At 42.4% G+C, this 18,501-nt stretch overlaps 1 protein-coding gene across 8 annotated transcripts in view; it reads left to right on the top strand.

The window, feature by feature from the left end:
* The window catches only part of ptprfa (protein tyrosine phosphatase receptor type Fa), a 77,972-nt gene that overhangs the window by 2,557 nt on the left and 56,914 nt on the right, over positions 1–18,501 (top strand). For all 8 annotated transcript variants that reach the window (XM_058074104.1, XM_058074105.1, XM_058074107.1 and 5 more), the window contains exons 2-4: positions 8,261–8,410; positions 9,661–9,780; positions 14,246–14,635. The gene's annotated coding sequence lies outside the window, so the exon portion shown is untranslated. The remainder of the gene's footprint in view (positions 1–8,260; positions 8,411–9,660; positions 9,781–14,245; positions 14,636–18,501) is intronic.

Below are 18,501 nucleotides of genomic sequence, written 5' to 3' on the forward strand. Positions count from 1 at the left end.
TGACTGAACAAAATAGATAGTTTATTGCAGGAAATACAGCAGCTACATTTATAGACAGTGCAGTACCAAAAATAATAAAGTTGATGTTTCAATGTTATTCATGAATGAGATGCTAAACTTAATTGGTTGCACAGATAAAACATGCCTGACTGGAGAAAAACAGTTTTATAGTTCATCAGCTAGGAGAGTCATGGAGGAGGCTTTTCTTCTTGCCTCCCATCTTCAAAAAACTGCTTTATTTGAATTCAGTGTCAATTACACCATAGGATAACACATTATATAATAGCAATCGTCTGTTCCAGTGTCAAACTGCACAGCAATTTTTATTAAGTATACCGGCAGTGCTATAAATACCATGAAACAGTGTTAATGGTGTAGAACAGGGGTGTCCAAACATTTTCACCAATAGCCACATAGTGTATAATTACAGGATGCAAGGGCCCCTTTGATATTTTGTAAAGCAACACATGTGGCTATAGCTAAAAGTTACTCTCTGTATTGCATGTCAGCTTTGGAAAAGCCTATCCAGTGCTCTCTTTTTCCATTTTTGCTAGGGTTTTTTTTTTCAAATATCAATTTTCTTTTCATAATATTATGAGTTTATTCCCATTTGTTCGTTTTCTATGCCGCTTAATCCTCATTAGCAAGGGTATGCTGGAGCCTATCCCAGCTGACCCTGGCAGCCAATCACAGGGCACATATAGACAAACAACCATTCACACCCACATTCATACCTATGGACAATTTGGAGTCAACAATTAACCGAGCATGCATATTTTTGGAATATGGGAGGACTAAGCCAGAGTATCCGGAGAAAATCCACACAAACTCCACCCATTGAGAAATTGGAACCCAGCTCTTCTGTGGCTAACATGTTAACCACTATTTTGACTTTATTCCTATAATACTAAACTAATAACATAACTAATTTTCAGTTGCCATGAGTCTTAAAAAATATTCTTTAATACTTCAATTGTACGGTAGTAAAATTATATTATTTTTCCCCGTAACATTATAAGGTTATTCTTGTGAAATTGTGACTTTATTCTGGTTAGAATACAACTTTTTTTCTGTTAGTATTGTGAATATATTCTCATTCTCATTTTCTACCGCTTTTCCTCACGAGGGTCGCGGGGGGTTCTGCCAATCGGCCAATCACAGGGCACATATAGACAAACAACCATTCACACTCACATTCATACCTATGCACAATTTGGAGTCACCAATTAACCTAGCATGTTTTTGGAATGTGGGAGGAAACCGGAGTACCCGGAGAAAACCCACGCATGCACGGGGAGAACATGCAAACTCCACACAGAGATGGCCGAGGGTGGAATTGAACCCTGGTCTCCTAGCTGTGAGGTCTGCGCACTTGTTTTATTTCATCTTCTCATAATTATGACTTTCATTCCCATAATGTTTTCACTTTATTCTTGTAACATAACTTTTTGCGCAACTTACGTCTTTATTGATTGTTGTGTTTGTTTTTCATATTACGACTTTAAAAAATCTTTATGCTACTACCACATTATTTTGCCTCATGATGATTTGATACTATTGTCGGAATTACAACTTTTTCTCATTAGATTGCACCTTTTTTCTCTTAATATTTTGACTTTATGTAAAATTAATGCAGATTCTTGCTCCTTTTGTGTGTTTTCTTGTTAGTTTTATTTTTAGAATATGTTGTAACGGCGGTCGAGTGGTTAGCGCGCAGACCTCACAGCTAGGAGACCAGGGTTCAGTTCCACCCTCGGCCATCTCTGTGTGGAGTTTGCATGTTCTCCCCGTGCATGCGTGGGTTTTCTCCGGGTACTCCGGTTTCCTCCCACATTCCAAAAACATGCTAGGTTAATTGGTGACTCCAAATTGTCCATAGGTATGAATGTGAGTGTGAATGGTTGTTTGTCTATATGTGCCCTGTGATTGGCTGGCCACCAGTTCAGGGTGTACCCCGCCTCTCGCCCGAAGACAGCTGGGATAGGCTCCAGCACCCCCGCGACCCTCGTGAGGAAAAAGCGGTAGAAAATGAATGAATGAATGAATGTTGTAATAAAAGTGCAATGTAATGTATGTAATAAAAACAAAAACAGCTATCATCACAAATTGCTCCAGACCGCACTTTGGGCACCACTGGTATAGAATGGGAGTTAGCATATAGAGATGCTAGAGTCTTCCGACTTTGAATGTGACACAACTTTCTTTCTCTGTTCTTCTTCCCTTAACAACCCTTTTGGACAGTCATGTTTTTCTGTGTGAAAAAGCTCAAGAAAAAGTAAAATTGTAAGGTTCCTCTTTACCTTTCTGTACAGTCAGCTGTGTTTTTATTTTAAAATGTTGTTGACACTGACATTGAATCATTTCTGAGGGTGTCTGTGCATTCATTTGCTAATTAGAAATGTAGCCGTGTGCGCTGCAGAGTTGCACTGTGCTGTAAACACTGAATAATAGGGGTGTAAAGGTTACTATAGGGGTCTTATTTCATATCTACAGGGCTTTACTAATGTTAAACACCACATTTAGAAAGTCATTATGTGGTTTTCTATGCTCTGTGAAAATATTCCATTTATTAACATTAGAAAATCATTTAACACGGCCGGGTCCGCAACCAATGAACCGCTATAAACGAGTGGCGTGTGCATTCAAAATGCTAACTGAAAGTGTGCAAACTGAAACACGGCCTTTGCTGAGAAATGAGCATTAGCTGGAATTGAAGGACTCTGCAACCGCTTTAGACTTGATATTTATGGGGGTATTGTGTGTATTGCAGCACTGTAAAGTGGAGCGTGCCTCGTCTTTTATTGCACTTTTACCAGCGAAGCGCTCCATCATGGCCGCCTGGCCTTGTGTTTTGTGGCCAGATGATGAAGGAGGCTTCGCTTCACAGAGAGGATGTAAACACTCACCGGGGGGCCATCGGAGTGGTACAGCAACAAACTTTTAAGTGAAGTTAGCATGCTAAAGTACATCTACGCTAAAGTAGTCTTCCATGAGCAGGAGGACGCAGCAGGCTTGGCTCTCATCCATCATTGTTGTTGGGGTCGTCCTCAGTTTGTCCCCTTATTCATGAGCTCCCGCCCCCCCCCACCCCACCCCAGGCAGCGGTGCTAAATGGATCAGAACCAGACAACAAGCAGTGGACAAGTGTACTGCTGGCGGGGAGGAGAGTTCAAGTTTACTTGGGCGCTAGATTGTTAAAAGATACGCCAGTGAATTTATGACACGCCATGTTGTTTGGGACCCGTCGGCTCCAAGATTGTTTTTTAAGTTGGAGCCCTCACTCCACATTCATTCATTCATTCATTCATCCTTTGGACGATTAAGATGCTGACACACATGCTTTTGGAGCAAGCCCAGATTCAAAGCCAGAACAACCTGGCTGTGAGGCAGACATGCTAACCACGACTCCACCGTGTCGCTCAGACCCGCTGTGATGTCAGAATGTAAACTTTTATCTTCCTGTCCATCAAAGCCGCTGCTTCCTGCAGTGATGAGCCGCTGTGAGGCTGCAGCTAGGCCGAGTGTGGAGGAATACTGATGAACCCGAGCTGCTCCCTGACCACATGTCTCGCTAATGAATGCAGAGTCCCTGTAGGACCATTCACTGCATGCACGCTCTGCACCGGACTCTTTTGACTTTGACCCGGCATCATCCTACATGCTCAGAGTCTCCTCTCTGAGGCCACCATGCACATCTCTGAATACATTTTATCTTCTGGGTTAAAAAGAACATGTCCATCTATACTTTTTAAAGTCCCATTTTCTACCATGTGGAATTGCACCATTCATGCCTAATTTCTAGATATATTGTACATCAGGGGTGCTCACACTTTTTCAGCATGCGAGCTACTTTTAAAATGACCGAGTCAAAATGATCTACCCACTACAAAAATGCAAAACATCTATTTATTTTCAAATGTATTGAGGATTATTTGTACGTACAATGTATGTTGATGTACCTTACATAACCAAATGAGCCAATATTGCAAAACACACATAATTAACTATTAACATTTTTTGTAATTACCTCCACATTACTCCACATTTCCCTTCTTTGGTACTGCGATGGTAGAATGGCATATGAGGCAAACGCACTTCGAAAAAGACATTGTGAAAAAAAAGTCCACCTCCCATTCCGTATGGAAGTGATATGTTTTTGCCTTTTTACTTGGTCCAGCTCCTTCACTCATTTTAGTGACCATAAACTTTAGCGAGGGCTTGAAATCTGACGCAATTCGCCGACTAGCTTAGCACTTTGCATCGTTGTTTACGCATGAGCCGTGACCTAAATGTCAAAATTCAGTTGTCATCTGACTGATTGTCCTGTATGTCAATCAAGTAACGGGGATGGATGATAGGCTGACATCGTAAGTTCTGTTGCACTTAGAGACGTTGTTTGATTTGATTGGTCGCCCGAAGGGCAACATTCAGTTGTCATCTGAATGGCTGCCCTGTATATCAATCAAGTGACGGCATTGATGCTGGGATGATATTTTTTTAATGTCACGCCGCGATCGACCAGCGATCGACCAGTACCACCTCCGCGATCGACCGGTAGATCGCGATCGACTTAATGAGCACCCCTGCTGTAGATGAATAACTTAATGGTCACTTTCAATGACTGTATTGAATGAATTGCTTAATATCATTGAATGTGGTATTTTGGGGTATTATTGTGCAGTTGTTATTGTTGATTATTGATGATATGGACCTTTGTTCCTTTTAGCTTGCTTCCTTGTTTTTTGGAGGGTGAACTATGTGAAGATGACCGGCGTGGTGGTGTTATTCCTGATAGACATCCACATCCAACCCTTTTCATTGTAGAAAGTTGGTCACCTGTTGCTCTGCTGAAGTAACATCTTGGTGACCTTTGTGTAATGTGGATCATCTATTCTGCACATCATCCCTGATATAATACCATCCTTGCAGGCATTCATTTTCTCTTCCAGCCCATCTTCATTAATCACTTCCTTGACTTTGTGTCGTCTTGCAGTTTTTCCCCGATCTCATTCAGCCTGCCTTCCATGTCCTTCAACTTCATTGCTACGTCTTGTAGACTAAATGCTTCCTGGCTTTCCTCCACATGCTTGTCCAATGTGTTCGCTGCAGCTTTTCATTTTGTTGTTGGTCAAAGTGAAGCCAGCTCTGGGGACATTATGCGCTTGGAACATCATTACAAAGTGACTTTTTCATGAACTTGTCTTCAGTGCTGTGTTGCTGGTGTAAGGAGGTCCTCCTGGTCTTTTCATCACATGCAACAACTGTCCTTTTTGGGACGTGTTCTTGAGTGTGTGCTGCTGGTGGAGGTTCTTGCTCCTGAGGAGGTGATGAATCACGGCCATATGTTTGGGACGTGATATGCTCGCCGCTCCAAGCTGAATAATGAGAGGCAATGCAATGCAGGGCGGGGGCGGGGGAAAGCGATGATGTTGGCTCCGCTTTTCCGAGAGCGTCACGTCCTTCATGGCTGCTGCCTCTGCGGCGGTCTGGCCTGGACTCTGACGGGATGTGACCCGCTGAGCCTGGCCCAGTTCTAGACTCTAACAATCTGCCGCTCCCCTGGAAGCTCGATGTGTTCGTCCTCTGAGGAGGTAAACAAACTGCTTCGCAGGGAAACCGTCCGTCCATGAGAGGGCGCGTTCTGCTGATGTGACGAGACAAAATGTTGCTCATCGTGTGTTTTTTTTTTTTTTTTTTTTTGTGGAGAGTTTTATTGTGAATGTTCATGCAGCACTGAGCTGGTTTAGTGGCTTGCTCGTTAGCCCGTCCTCACGAGCTGACTGCTAATGATTGTGCAGATAAGTCTTCAAAGTGGGACTGATGGCGCTTACTAACTGGATTTGGAGAACCTTCACAGGCTTCACTCACGTTGTGGGTCACCGTGATCCCATTAGAACAATACATTTTTAAACACAATATGTCCCCTAAAAGTCCCCCTTTTAACTCCTCAGCTCACCATACTGAAAGCAGGCACCATTGGTGAAGCAGGTACTGTAAGGTATTTGTAGATCCCATATCACATATTCGTGGTTAGGCATTGGCTCCCCTGTAGAGTTCACTGACGGTGAGATTCATGACTGGTGAGGCACTGGTGAGACTCTTTTGGAGTTTACATAATCAGCCCCCCAACATTTGAATAATTACAGCCCCCCAACATGCTCCGAATTCAACCAAAGTCGTCAAATTTTTTTGTGCTACGTTTGTGCTGTTTTGTGCAGTCAAAATTAATGTTTGTGCTGCTTTTGTTTTTGAGTTATTAACGATTTAAGTTTTGGCCTATTACTGTTGGACTCCTTTGGTAGAATTCGGAGCATGTTGGGGGGGGGGGCTGGGTGACCTTTGGTTGACCTATGTAATAAACTGTAATTATTCAAACACTAAAGCAGCAAAAACATTCATTTTAACTGCACAAAACAGCACTAATCTAGCTAATAATTATCACTAATAAAAAAGTGACACTTATTTTGGTTCAATTTGGAGCATGTTGGGGGGCTGGTTATGTAATATTAAAAATGATATATAATGTATGGTATATTAAATATATTCAATCGTTAATAACTCAAAAACAAAAGCAGCCCAAAAGTTAATTTGAACTGCACAAAACAGCACAAACGTAGCACTAAACAAATGAGACTATTTGACCAGCGTTTGAGTGAGTTGGGATCATTATCCTTGCTAATCCAACAATAAAATAGAATAAAATAGAACATAGAAATGTCATACTGGAGGCACTTGCAGTACCGCTGCATCCTAAAAGAGCGGGGGCGTGCGTGAGCTGGAAGGTACTTGTTGCTGCTGTCTTTCCACAGAGGAAAAGCCAGCATTTTTTGTTTTTTTTTTCCATCTGAAAGCTGAATGAATGAATTTGACTTCCAAGACGGAGGTTTTTAGACCCAGACTGATCAGGAGGTCAACAAAGTATCAGAACTTTTCCGGGAGAAGGAATGGCTGCATGTACTTCATATAGTACACATAAAAAGGTCAGAACAAAAATGTTTTTCAGTTCATAAGAAAATCAATAAATGGGACTAAGAATTATATGAAAAGAGTTTTTTTTACACAGTTGTAGAAAGTCTCATGGTATATTGTATTTTGAAAACTGCTTCCACAGTGGGAAAATCCAAAAACGCCGGCTTGTTGATGTCACCGATCACATGACTCACCTCAGTCACCATTGTCCTGATATTTTGTAGTCTTATTCTCTGTAATATTGATTTTATTAATTGATTTATTTATCGCTTTTGTATATTTTGCACCACTGGTCACTAATTATTTTCTCTACCTTAAATTATAGTTGGGGTATTTTTGTTTGTTGTTACTGTACCAAAATGTTTTGATTGTGCTGTCCCCAGGGGAAAAAAAGAATGCTGCTGGATCCAGCAGAGGGCGCTGTCTCACAACCCAATACACTCACCATTTTCCAGCAGGAAGACGCTTTGGCAAGACGGGATGTGTAAAACTGAATTTGAAATGAATTTAATAAGTGTGAGAGGCATATGTTTGATCCATTTTTATGGGTGTGTCAATTATTGGCATTAACTGTCATGTTTGTCCTTGGTCATACGTGTAACATGCTAATGTTAGCTCAGCCTGTTGCTGTTGTCCTTGCTTTGGCCGTTGCAGTTTTATACTCCAGTCTTCACTTTGCTGCACTTTGACTTCGGTCTCAGTAAAGTTGACCAGGAAGTAAATACAGGAGAGCTTCATTCTCTATTGCTGTTGGTTGTAATTGCTGTGTTCAATGACGCATGGTTTCCACTGTTTCCTCCAGGTAGATTCAAGCTAAAAGCAGCATTAGTGCCCGATGTCCTGCTGCCACTTTAATTAGTCATGTTTGACACTTGGCTTATTATTCTCCTGCGTCTCAGCGTCTTAGTCCGTCTGTCTCGCGTCCCTTTAGTTGGACTTTAACAAGGTCTCCTGAGCGTCTCATTGGGCCACATTGACTTTTTAAAGCTGCAAAGGCTTTCAGCTGCTCGGTGCAGCGTCCTGACTGTAAAACAGGGAAGGCTCATTCAGACAGGATGACAACAACGCTGTCAGAGAGGTGTTCATTTTGCCTTTTTATTATTTATTACAGTCTTTTTCCATTGTTTTTTAGCTGCTTGACACGGTCGAAATATATTAGGAACGGTTGTCGGCACAATAATAAACATATTGCTTACCTCATGAAGTGGAAAGTGCAGTTCGCTTGTTGGAGCTGAGCTGCGGAGACAAATGACACAATGTGAGCTATGTGTGTGTGTGTGTGCGCCTGCAGACACAGTGGTTATGGAGACGGTGAAAGTGTAGCAGCTTTTGGACCAGTAGGAGGGAGGCCATCACTGTGCTGACACTGCACTTCATCACAGCACCCGAAGAGAAGACACACACACTTCTGCATGCTTTTGGCTGATTGTGAACAGGCATGGTGAGGACAAACTGGAATGTACATGCACTAACAAGAGCTTATTATATGTGCATACTGTGTATGGACAACATGGAGAAATTATAATTTGTGCAAACCTGCTGTTTCCCATACATCTATTTTTGGCGTCTGGGCCTCGTAAACACATTATAATAGGACTGTCTCTGAATGTAGCTTGTTGTTCCAATTCTGTACAGCAGATGGCATCACAACTCTGCTCACCTCAGCTCTGCCAGAGAAGAAGAAGATGTAGCAGAAAAGATCAGTGTTTTCATTCATTCATTTTCTACCACTTTTTCCTCACGAGGGTCGCGGGGGTGCTGGAGCCTATCCCAGCTGTCTTCGGGCGTAAGGCGGGGTACACCCTGGACTGGTCGCCAGCCAATCACAGGGCACATATAGACAAACAACCATTCACACTCACATTCATACCTATGGACAATTTGGAGTGGCTAATTAACCTAGCATGTTTTTGGAATGTGGGAGGAAACCGGAGTACCCGGAGAAAACCCACGCATGACCAGGGAGAACATGCAAACTCCACACAGAGATGCCCGAGGGTGGAATTGAACCCTGGTCTCCTAGCTGTGAGGTCTGTGCGCTAACCCCTAGACCACCGTGCCGCTCAGTGTTTTCAACTTTGTTGAAATTTGTATTCCTCAAATGGAGCGGGTTTGGAAAGCTAATGCTATAGGTTTGTTTCTACGTTGCTATGAGAAATCATTGCACCCAAGAAGGTTGCAGTTAGTACAAAATACTGTACTACATGTCATCATGGATGTACCTGTTACTACACGGTCACAGCATGGATACAAAACCACCGAATGTGGCTGGAGCTTTTGATTTTTCTAGGCAGAATAGGTGTGTCCCATTACGTGCATTCATTACCTGCCTCTTTTTAGCTGTTTTCCTAGAGAACACACAGAAAAGAGTCAAACATATGTGTTCTGTGTACGATGGGCAAAATTCCCCAAATTTTGACACAGTCTAGTTGTATGCAGATAGAAAGAAGTAGAATGTGTCTTCACTTTAGACTCAAACAATGTTCTTGTTTGTGACCTTCAAACTAAAGGAACGTTTTTGATGATATCCCAGAAAAGAAAGTTTGATGTCGATGCTGAGGTCTCGGGCATGATTGAGGGCAGCAGGAGTGTGAGCCCGCAGGAGGCGACCTTTAGACAAAGCTGTCGTTATCCTCTGATCAACACAGTCGGTGTTTGTCATCACAGCCAGGAAATGTTAATGCTTTGCAGGAAGGAGAAGGACACTCTGTGCGAGACAACATGGCGGCCGGACCACGTCACCTGATCAACGTCAGCGCTAGCCCCACTCAGACCTGCCATAAGACCGCTTGAGAGTGGGCATCCACTGCGGTAGGCGCTGTGCACTTTTTCTGCCTCGTCGCAGTAGTCATTGGTTTACGACTTATGTAAACAAGCCAGCATTATCTGACATTTACCAAAAAAAAAAACAAAAAACAATATAATACTTCGGTACAGTGGAACCTCGGGTGGCATTCACACTGGTTAACGGGTTTTTTGGCTAATGTTGAAAATTTCTGCCACAATTTTGCCTGGGTTTGTGTGCGTTCTGTGGTTAGTGTACAATATGGCGTGCCTGAATGCATTTACCAAGCCATGGAGACAATTATGATGCCTCATGTTGTTACCATTTTACACCAGGAGATGGCGGGCATCTGTAACTTCAATCTGAGCAACATTTGTGGCCTTTTTTTCTATGCAAAGTTTTTAGGAATTTAATGAGTTTGAACCCCATGTGCTGGCGAGTCTGCTTGTCCACAAGCAGCACATTTTGTAGCCGATACTTTGTTTCATGGATGCTTGGGGTTTCACTGAGCTGACAGTTTGTCACTGCTTTGGGGGCGGGGCGGATGGCTCAGGAGCCCCTGCTGCTCATTAGTGAGAACACAAACTGCAGATCAATATTTAAGTCTCCAAACACCAGAACACAGCGACATCAGAAAAAGTAACAAGATTTATCAGTCGTCGCTTTTGAGGAAATATGTTGCTAAGACGGGCGGCACGGTGGTCTAGGGGTTAGCGCGCAGACCTCACAGCTAGGAGACCAGGGTTCCATCCCACCCTCGGGCATCTCTGTGTGGAGTTTGCATGTTCTCCCCGTGCATGCGTGGGTTTTCTCCGGGTACTCCGGTTTCCTCCCACATTTCAAAAACATGCTAGGTTAATTGGCCACTCCAAATTGTCCATAGGTATGAATGTGAGTGTGAATGGTTGTTTGTCTATATGTGCCCTGTGATTGGCTGGCGACCAGTCCAGGGTGTACCCCGCCTTACGCCCGAAGACAGCTGGGATAGGCTCCAGCACCCCCCGCGACCCTCGTGAGGAAAAGCGGTAGAAAATGAATGAATGAATGTTGCTAAGACGGTTTGAAATGTTGCCAGATGTAGCCACAAAGTCGCCAAGTTGGCAACACTGACCGGGACCTCCGTTACGTCTATGATGTCCCAACCTTTGACTCTCAAAAACCATATTTTTGTAGTTTTACATGCATGAAACAATTCTAAATGCATACAAATAGGCTTGGGTATCGTTTTAATTTTAGCAATTCCAATTCTTTTCAGAGGTCGGGTCATAAAAAGTTTGCATGGTTTAAATCAGTGCACTAACCAAAGTTCTTTGATGAAGTATTTTTTTTTATCATATGACCTTTTTTATGAATTACTTATTAATTACCATGACTTTCTCACAGGCCTATTAATAACAGTAATAACTATCAAACCATTGAAAATGAACATAAATGATTAGACTCTTTATACAGGAGCACATGTTCACAAGTGATATTTATTTTTGAAAAGCTTATGAACAAACAGTGACATTTATCTTGATGTTTGTGCCTGAGAGTGTTTTATGATGCAGAACGGACAAAGTGTAACTTAACCATGTTACTGAGTTCCAACCAATCTGCATGGAGGAGGTTGGTGGTTTGATCTAGAATACATCCATCCATTTTCTGTAGCGCTTATCCTCATGAGGGTCGCGGGTATGCTGGAGCCTATCCCAGCTGTCTTCGGGCAAGAGGCGGGGTACACCACCCTGGACGGGTCGATTTTAGAATATACCGCTTTTGTAAAACAAACTCTCTTCAATGCAATAGTAATTTATTGACGGTCCCTAGTATGTGTGTGTGGGGGGGGGGGGGTGATTAACTTCTGTTTTGGTTAGAGTTGGACCTTCTGGAACAAATTCATGACGCTAACCAAGGTTCCACTGTACGCTAAGCATACTTTGTTCCTGAGGGTGTGAATTTTGAGAGTAGTGCTGTCCTATATCCATTACTGCAGTATTACTGCTTCCACTTGAGTTAGCCCCTCCCCTTGTGCTATGAAGCCAAAGGTGGCGACTATAGAGGGTGGGTACTGACTGCACTGCTTAATGCCGTAATTCGCAGTGGAACACATTTATGCACCGAAAATGCAAAGTGTAATTATGGCTGTACACTGATTGACACACGCCGCATGCGAGGGGTCTCCCTCCATCACCATCACCATCACCGATGCACAGAGACTATGTCTAAGGCAGTGTCACGTAGCTGCCACGCCCAAAGCCTGACCACTCCCACCAGCTGACCACGCCCTCTATTATGCTGCTTTCATGTGACTTTTGACCCTCAGAGTTCATGTTCTCAGCAGTGACTCATCCACAGTAGAAACGTGAGCTGGTGGCCTTTGGAAAAATGCTTTTGTGCTTTTGTGTTGAAATGGATATGATCCCCGTTGCACAACCACAGCACCCCCACGCGCTAACACACCCTGCAGATGGAGAAAACACTTATGAATTATTGTTGCATTATTGTGTTTGTCCAATCCACATGGGCATCAAATTACACTTGATATTAAGTATAAAGAAGTCAAAATCACCCATCCATAAAAATGGTGTCCACGACTTGGCTGCAAAGCATACATTGATTGGCGTTAGCATCACTCCTGCATGACATGTATCAAAGTGGCATACATAAAGACAAAGACGATCGTAGCACTTACTACTTATTCAATACCTTGCTGTGATGTCATCATCTGTGATGCTCACGGCCACCGGGGGCAGTGGTGTGCAGTGAGGTTCATGACTGGCAGGCCACTGACTCCTTTGGAGTTTTTTTAATATTAATACAGATTGCTCATTAAGTCATTAAGTGGAAAAATAATAAATAAGCCACTGTCACAGTGGCTTCAGGACTTGCAGGGTTAAGGTAAATGTAATCTAAGGTAACATCTCAATGTTTTGCGTCTTTACTACCACTTAGAGACCAGAATATCACTTATAGTCAAACTTTCAATATGTTTTAATTCGGGCTGTCAATGGATTCAAATATTTGATCACGTTTAATCGCATTTGTCCATAGTTAAGTCAGAATTAATCACATTTAATCGCAGATAGAAATAAGTTTTTATCTATAATAAGTCGTGGAAATCTTTGTGGTAAACGATTCGATGTACAACTACAACGATCATTTTATGAAAAGTGGTATCAATTTTGGAACTATGGGCCATTATTTAAAACAATACAGTCGGCAAGCATATTTTTGTATGACTATTTTTCTTTATTATTACCATATTAGCTCTTATCTTGCTCACAAACATTCAGCAAAAAACAAAACGTGAGCAAGTGAGACCTCTCACACTGACAGACATGTTTTTTTGATTACAGTGTCGGCTCAAAATAAGATTTGTTTATTTATGATACTGGTTTTAAATTCTAAATGTTTGAGTAAAAAGGCCTATTTAGGAACATTCAGAAAGGATTATTAAAGATTTGCCTCCATGCACCTTTCCATCCATGCATCCATGCAGTTTTAAGTATTTTCATTTGTACCTTTCCTTCATGAAATATACAAATGAAAATACCTAAAACATAGGGTAATAGTCATAAAACATTTCATCAAAATACATAGAAATGAATCATTGTACTACAGTAAATATTTTATTACAATAGTGTAACTATTAATTAGAAATCCCACAGTTTTTGAATGTTTAATACGAGCTGTGATTTGTTCTTTCATTGAATGCACCATCTACCGTTCTCCGATGCACAGACGGATGTATGAATGTATTCTTTTTCTTTCTTTCCATTTCTGCTATTTGTTCCAGCGTGTGGCTACAGAGTTACCATGCGTCAATCAAACTACGGTGTAGGCTGAGGGTCAAACAGGAGAAGCGCACGTTATTTGCGCGTCAGAAAAAATGGAAACTTAACATGTTAACTTCGACAGACCTAGTTTTGACTAATAAAAATAATAAATTAATCGATTAATTACTGAAAAACACAGATATAGCAAGCTAGCAATAATCAAACCAGGATATTGCAAGGGACCGCTGTCGTTGCCATTTCATTTCTTTCTTTGACTCGGCTCAATTTGAAATAAGAGTAGGCGATAGTGGATAATTTGGTATCGTCTGACGGCAAGTCAATTCTGTACCAGTATTGCCCGTACTGATACTGATACCAATCATTTTTATGTGAAAATGATTTTATTTGTCTTTAAATTGATGAATAAAACACAAGATAAAAACAATATTTGTATTGGTCCGGAAGACTGTGGAGCAAAAGTCCCGACCACCAGCCGCCATGACAGACCTGAAATGTGAACAGAAGAAGAAAGCTCACTTCCAGTGGAGCTGCGTTAGCGGTAGCGTGTGTGACATCCAAAAATGTGAATGTAGCAAATGTTAGGTTCTGACAGAAGGACTGTTGTGGTCCAAGGTTCTAAAGAAGGCCCGGATGGACCCTCACACAGCTGCTCTGTTTCCCGACAAACATCCCACCCCGCCCACCCTTTTCCCTGTCCTCCTGTCTGTTCCAGTGCTACCAGGTAGCGTGAGGGGGAGGAGCCGGTCTCACCTGGGTCAAACCTCCAGCACAGTTCCCACCACAGTCCCACCCGGCCCACCCTCACGGCTTGAAACCTGACACCTGTGACATCATCAGCGTTGGCGGGCTGGCTGCTCTACACTCTCAGGAGAGGTGAAGAGCAGCCACAAGCAGACGTTCTCCGCTTGGATCAATCACGCCTCCACCTGTGGATGAACCCAGCAGCACCCCCGCCCCCGTCTTACACCCCCCAGCCTGAAGGAGGAGACTTTTCTGGGCTTGGTGAGGGGATTGTTCTGTCTATAAGCTGAAGGCTACAGCAGTCTTCTTCCTCCGCCTCTGGACGTCGTCTTCTTCTTCATGTTGTGGACCTGTGCTGCAGGTGAGACGCCTGCTTCAAGAACTTCTAGTGCTTTCAAAGATGGATTTAGTCTGTGCAGGTCCAAGTTAGTAACTTTAAATTAGCAGGGAGGGGTTTGTTGAGTGACCCGGTCGGACTCTTTGACCCTGCTGCAGTCTAGCAGGTGTCTGGATCCACGTTGAGATGTTTAGTCAGGTGACCAACCTGCTAATGATGATGATCTCAGCCCCGCTCTGGAAAGTTGTGACCCAATCCATCCATAATCTTTCCTTTAGCATGAAGCTAGTGCTTGGTTTCGCTCACCTGGTGGCTACTTTGAACATTTTAAACTTTATTTGTAATAATGCTGAAATGTGCAGGATGCATGAGAAAAGAAAAGTGTTGCCGTGCTCTGGTGAGAAATCCAACACGTTGTTGAGCAAAAGAGTCCCTGGGGGGAAGTTTTAAGTTTCACGCAGCTGGGATTACGTCTTTGAGACCCAACTTCTGCTGAGATAGAAAGCACCCGGATCCAGACGGGAATGCCGACTGTTCCTGGTGTTCTCACTGCAGGAATGTGGAGAGTGTGAGATCCGCTTGTCTTTAATTTCATGCTTCATATTCATGACCTCACTCAGAAGAATAACAAACTTTTTGGCATTTAACTCGCAAAATACCTTCACAAAGTGTTAGCTTTATGCCTCAGCAGTTGAACACCACCCAGCGTTCTGGAGTTTTTACACTAAAAAGCCTTTTTAAATGTAAAGTTGGAGTAGAAGCATGGCTATTGGCACTTTTAGAAGCCAACAAGGAGAATTTGTATCGCTAGCAGTCAGATTAAGTACTACCGACCCTGAGGAATAGGAGTTTGAATAGACTGAAAAGAAGGATTTTTTTTTTTTTGTCGTCCCTTTCTACTTTGCGGTTCAAATTTCAGGGCTTCACTCTTTCACGGTTTAAAAAGATAGATTCATTCATAAATCTTGCTGTTCATTCATTCATTCATTTTCTACCGCTTTTTCCTCACGAGGGTCGCCGGGGGTGCTGGAGCCTATCCCAGCTGTCTTCGGGCGTAAGGCGGGTTACACCCTGGACTGGTGGCCAGCCAATCACAGGGCACACATAGACAAACAACCATTCACACTCACATTCATACCTATGGACAATTTGGAGTCGCCAATTAACCTAGCATGTTTTTGGAATGTGGGAGGAAACCGGAGTACCCGGAGAAAACCCACGCATGCACGGGGAGAACATGCAAACTCCACACAGAGATGCCCAAGGGTGGAATTGAACCCTGGTCTCCTAGCTGTGAGGTCTGTGCGCTAACCCCTAGACCACCGTGCCGCCTAATCTTGCTGTTATGTGATTGAATAGTTATATTTTTAGAGTTTTTTGTTATTTTGGAAGGACAGACGATGCGTTCAAAGAACTGAGTGCTACATAGTATTCTACATTGGTCACTAGGTGTCAGTAATGTTACTGTCATTTTTTGTGAGATAAACAAACCCCAGACAACAAGCTATTTATTGCACGGGGTTACGCTCCTTGTTACATTTCTTTGTTTGCGTACACATTTGGTATGGCTGCAATGCTCTCATCTTCCTCCGAGGTCTGATTTCCTTCGAGGAGGCATTTTTGTGATGCAAATATGCTACTCTTTTCAACGCATATTGTTTTGAGAAGCCAAACATCTACTTAAGTGGCCTCAGTAACTAACTATGTTCCTCTTCAATTTTGGTAAAAATCTACATATGGAGGATTTCAGCCATTTTTAATAAAGAGCGAGAGTTTAAAAACAAACACATTTGCCTTTAATTCTGATGTCATCCGGATTGTACTTTGCTATTTAGATTATTTATTTTTTACATGGACAGTTCAAATGAATGAACATTTCTGTCAGTTTGCCAGAGTCAGCCCATTGGCAATGTAGACATAAATCAAATCTCATCTCAGTATCTTTAAAATATCATATAATTAGCTTTTTGTCTGTGTACTTTTGGTATTATTATTGAAAATGCTTTATTGTTTTATCAGCATCCTAGATTGTTAAATCATACATTCAAAGCTCTTCACAATTGTTTTTTTTTTCATATAAAATAATGTGAATAGAAATCATCTGTTCCAGGGTCAAAACTATTGGCTTTGAGTGTACAGGCAATGCTAACTATTGTTTTGCATAATTCACTTGAAAAAAAAAAGACAAGAAAGAGGATGTCTTTGGATTTCCTCCTTTCCACCCTCATGTCACCTTTGACCCCTGCGTTGTGTTCAGGGGGGGGTCGCTGTGACGCGGCATGCTGGAATCTGAGCTGGGAGCAGGTTAATTGCCTCCCAGATTCCAGCGCTAATGGAGCTAATCCTGCTTTTGTGCAGCTGCTGCTTCCTGCTGGAGACAGCGTGTCAGCTGACGTGTAGTCCTTGATTAGCGCTCACCGTCGCCATGCTCCGACAACCACGTCCTTTATTACTGCATGCGTGAGTGTCATACAAGTGTAAAAAGAAGTGAAGTAATGTCAATAATATCAAATGTTAACTTTGCTATATAGAGTGAGGACGTGTATGGTGGAGTCTTTGACTGTAACGTTACTGCCTATATTGTTCTATATTGGCTGCTTGGTGTTTTTAAAAAGCTAAAGAGAAAGCAAATATCCTTTGATGCGCGTTGAACTGTGGTCTTGTGTGCCACAGCAGTTCTAGTCTCTGAGTTTTATGCCACTTTAGAGACCTATGGTTCCTCAGACTCTAATTCCAATTACTACACTGGCCCCATCGGCCACTTTGCCAGCGATTGGACTGTAATTAAAAATTGAATTCATTACTTTATTTGCATTTTATTGTGGTTCACGTGGCAACTACTCATAGTGGTTGTTGGTCCATCATTGCACATTTTTCTGCATTTCTAAGTACGGAAGTGTACCAACAGTAACAACAAGTCTCTGTCCTCAGCATCTTGTGGCTGCAAATAAAATCCTTCCAGGGTTTTCTGGATGTAGTGTGAAGCCTACATGACACTTAATGAGCGTCTCACCGAGTTGCTTGTCAATATGAAACACTGCTACAACACGTAGACGCCGAGGCTCCACTGCCAGTCACATTTAACCGTGTTAACGACAGGCGGGCACGAGGCAGCTGTCCACTCAGGAAGCGTCACCTTAAAGCCGTCCTGACTCTCTGTGGCCTCTGGCGTGGTCAAACATGGCTGCCGAGGAGCGGTGGCGCCCACACTGGAATGTGATAAAGCGCTAACAGCCTCCATGGAGACAACAGGGACAATAATGTGATGATGAGATACACACTGGCTAATGATGCTGTAATGACACAAGATGAAAAGTAGCGTCTTTTAGCTCAGCACTTAACTCCATCATACAGATTGGCAACATTTCTATTTGTCCCTATATGCAAAAATATATGTATATATATATATATGTAAAAATACTGTATTGCATATTGTCATGAATGCAGTTACAGCATTGGAGGTTTTTGGAGGTGTTTGAATAGCAGGCTTTGTATGCTGCATAAGTGTGTCCCATGTGTGCATTAATTACCTGTCTCTTCTGTCTCAGTTGTTTTTCTATCTTTAGAACAGACAGAAAAGAAAAAGACGTGTGTTCATGACTTACATGAGGATTGTGATTCCCCCCCAAACTGCAGTTTTCCTTTACGTACTTTGTCCCCTCTACATATTTTTAAAAGTAAATCTAGAATTTAGTTTTGGCGACTCCGAAATGAGGGTAGGTGAATTTTTTGACTGAAACTGGGTGAAAAAATGTATAGGTTAAAATATACAGGTGGTTACCAAACAGAATGACACACTTGCTCACAGTGCAACGAAATGAAAACACCACACCACACATGACTATAACTACGTGCTAGTCACGTAACTTAAACGTTATTTCTAAATGCCC

Source organism: Doryrhamphus excisus, chromosome 5, assembly GCF_030265055.1.
Source record: "Doryrhamphus excisus isolate RoL2022-K1 chromosome 5, RoL_Dexc_1.0, whole genome shotgun sequence".
Classification (NCBI taxonomy): Eukaryota; Metazoa; Chordata; class Actinopteri; order Syngnathiformes; family Syngnathidae; genus Doryrhamphus; species Doryrhamphus excisus.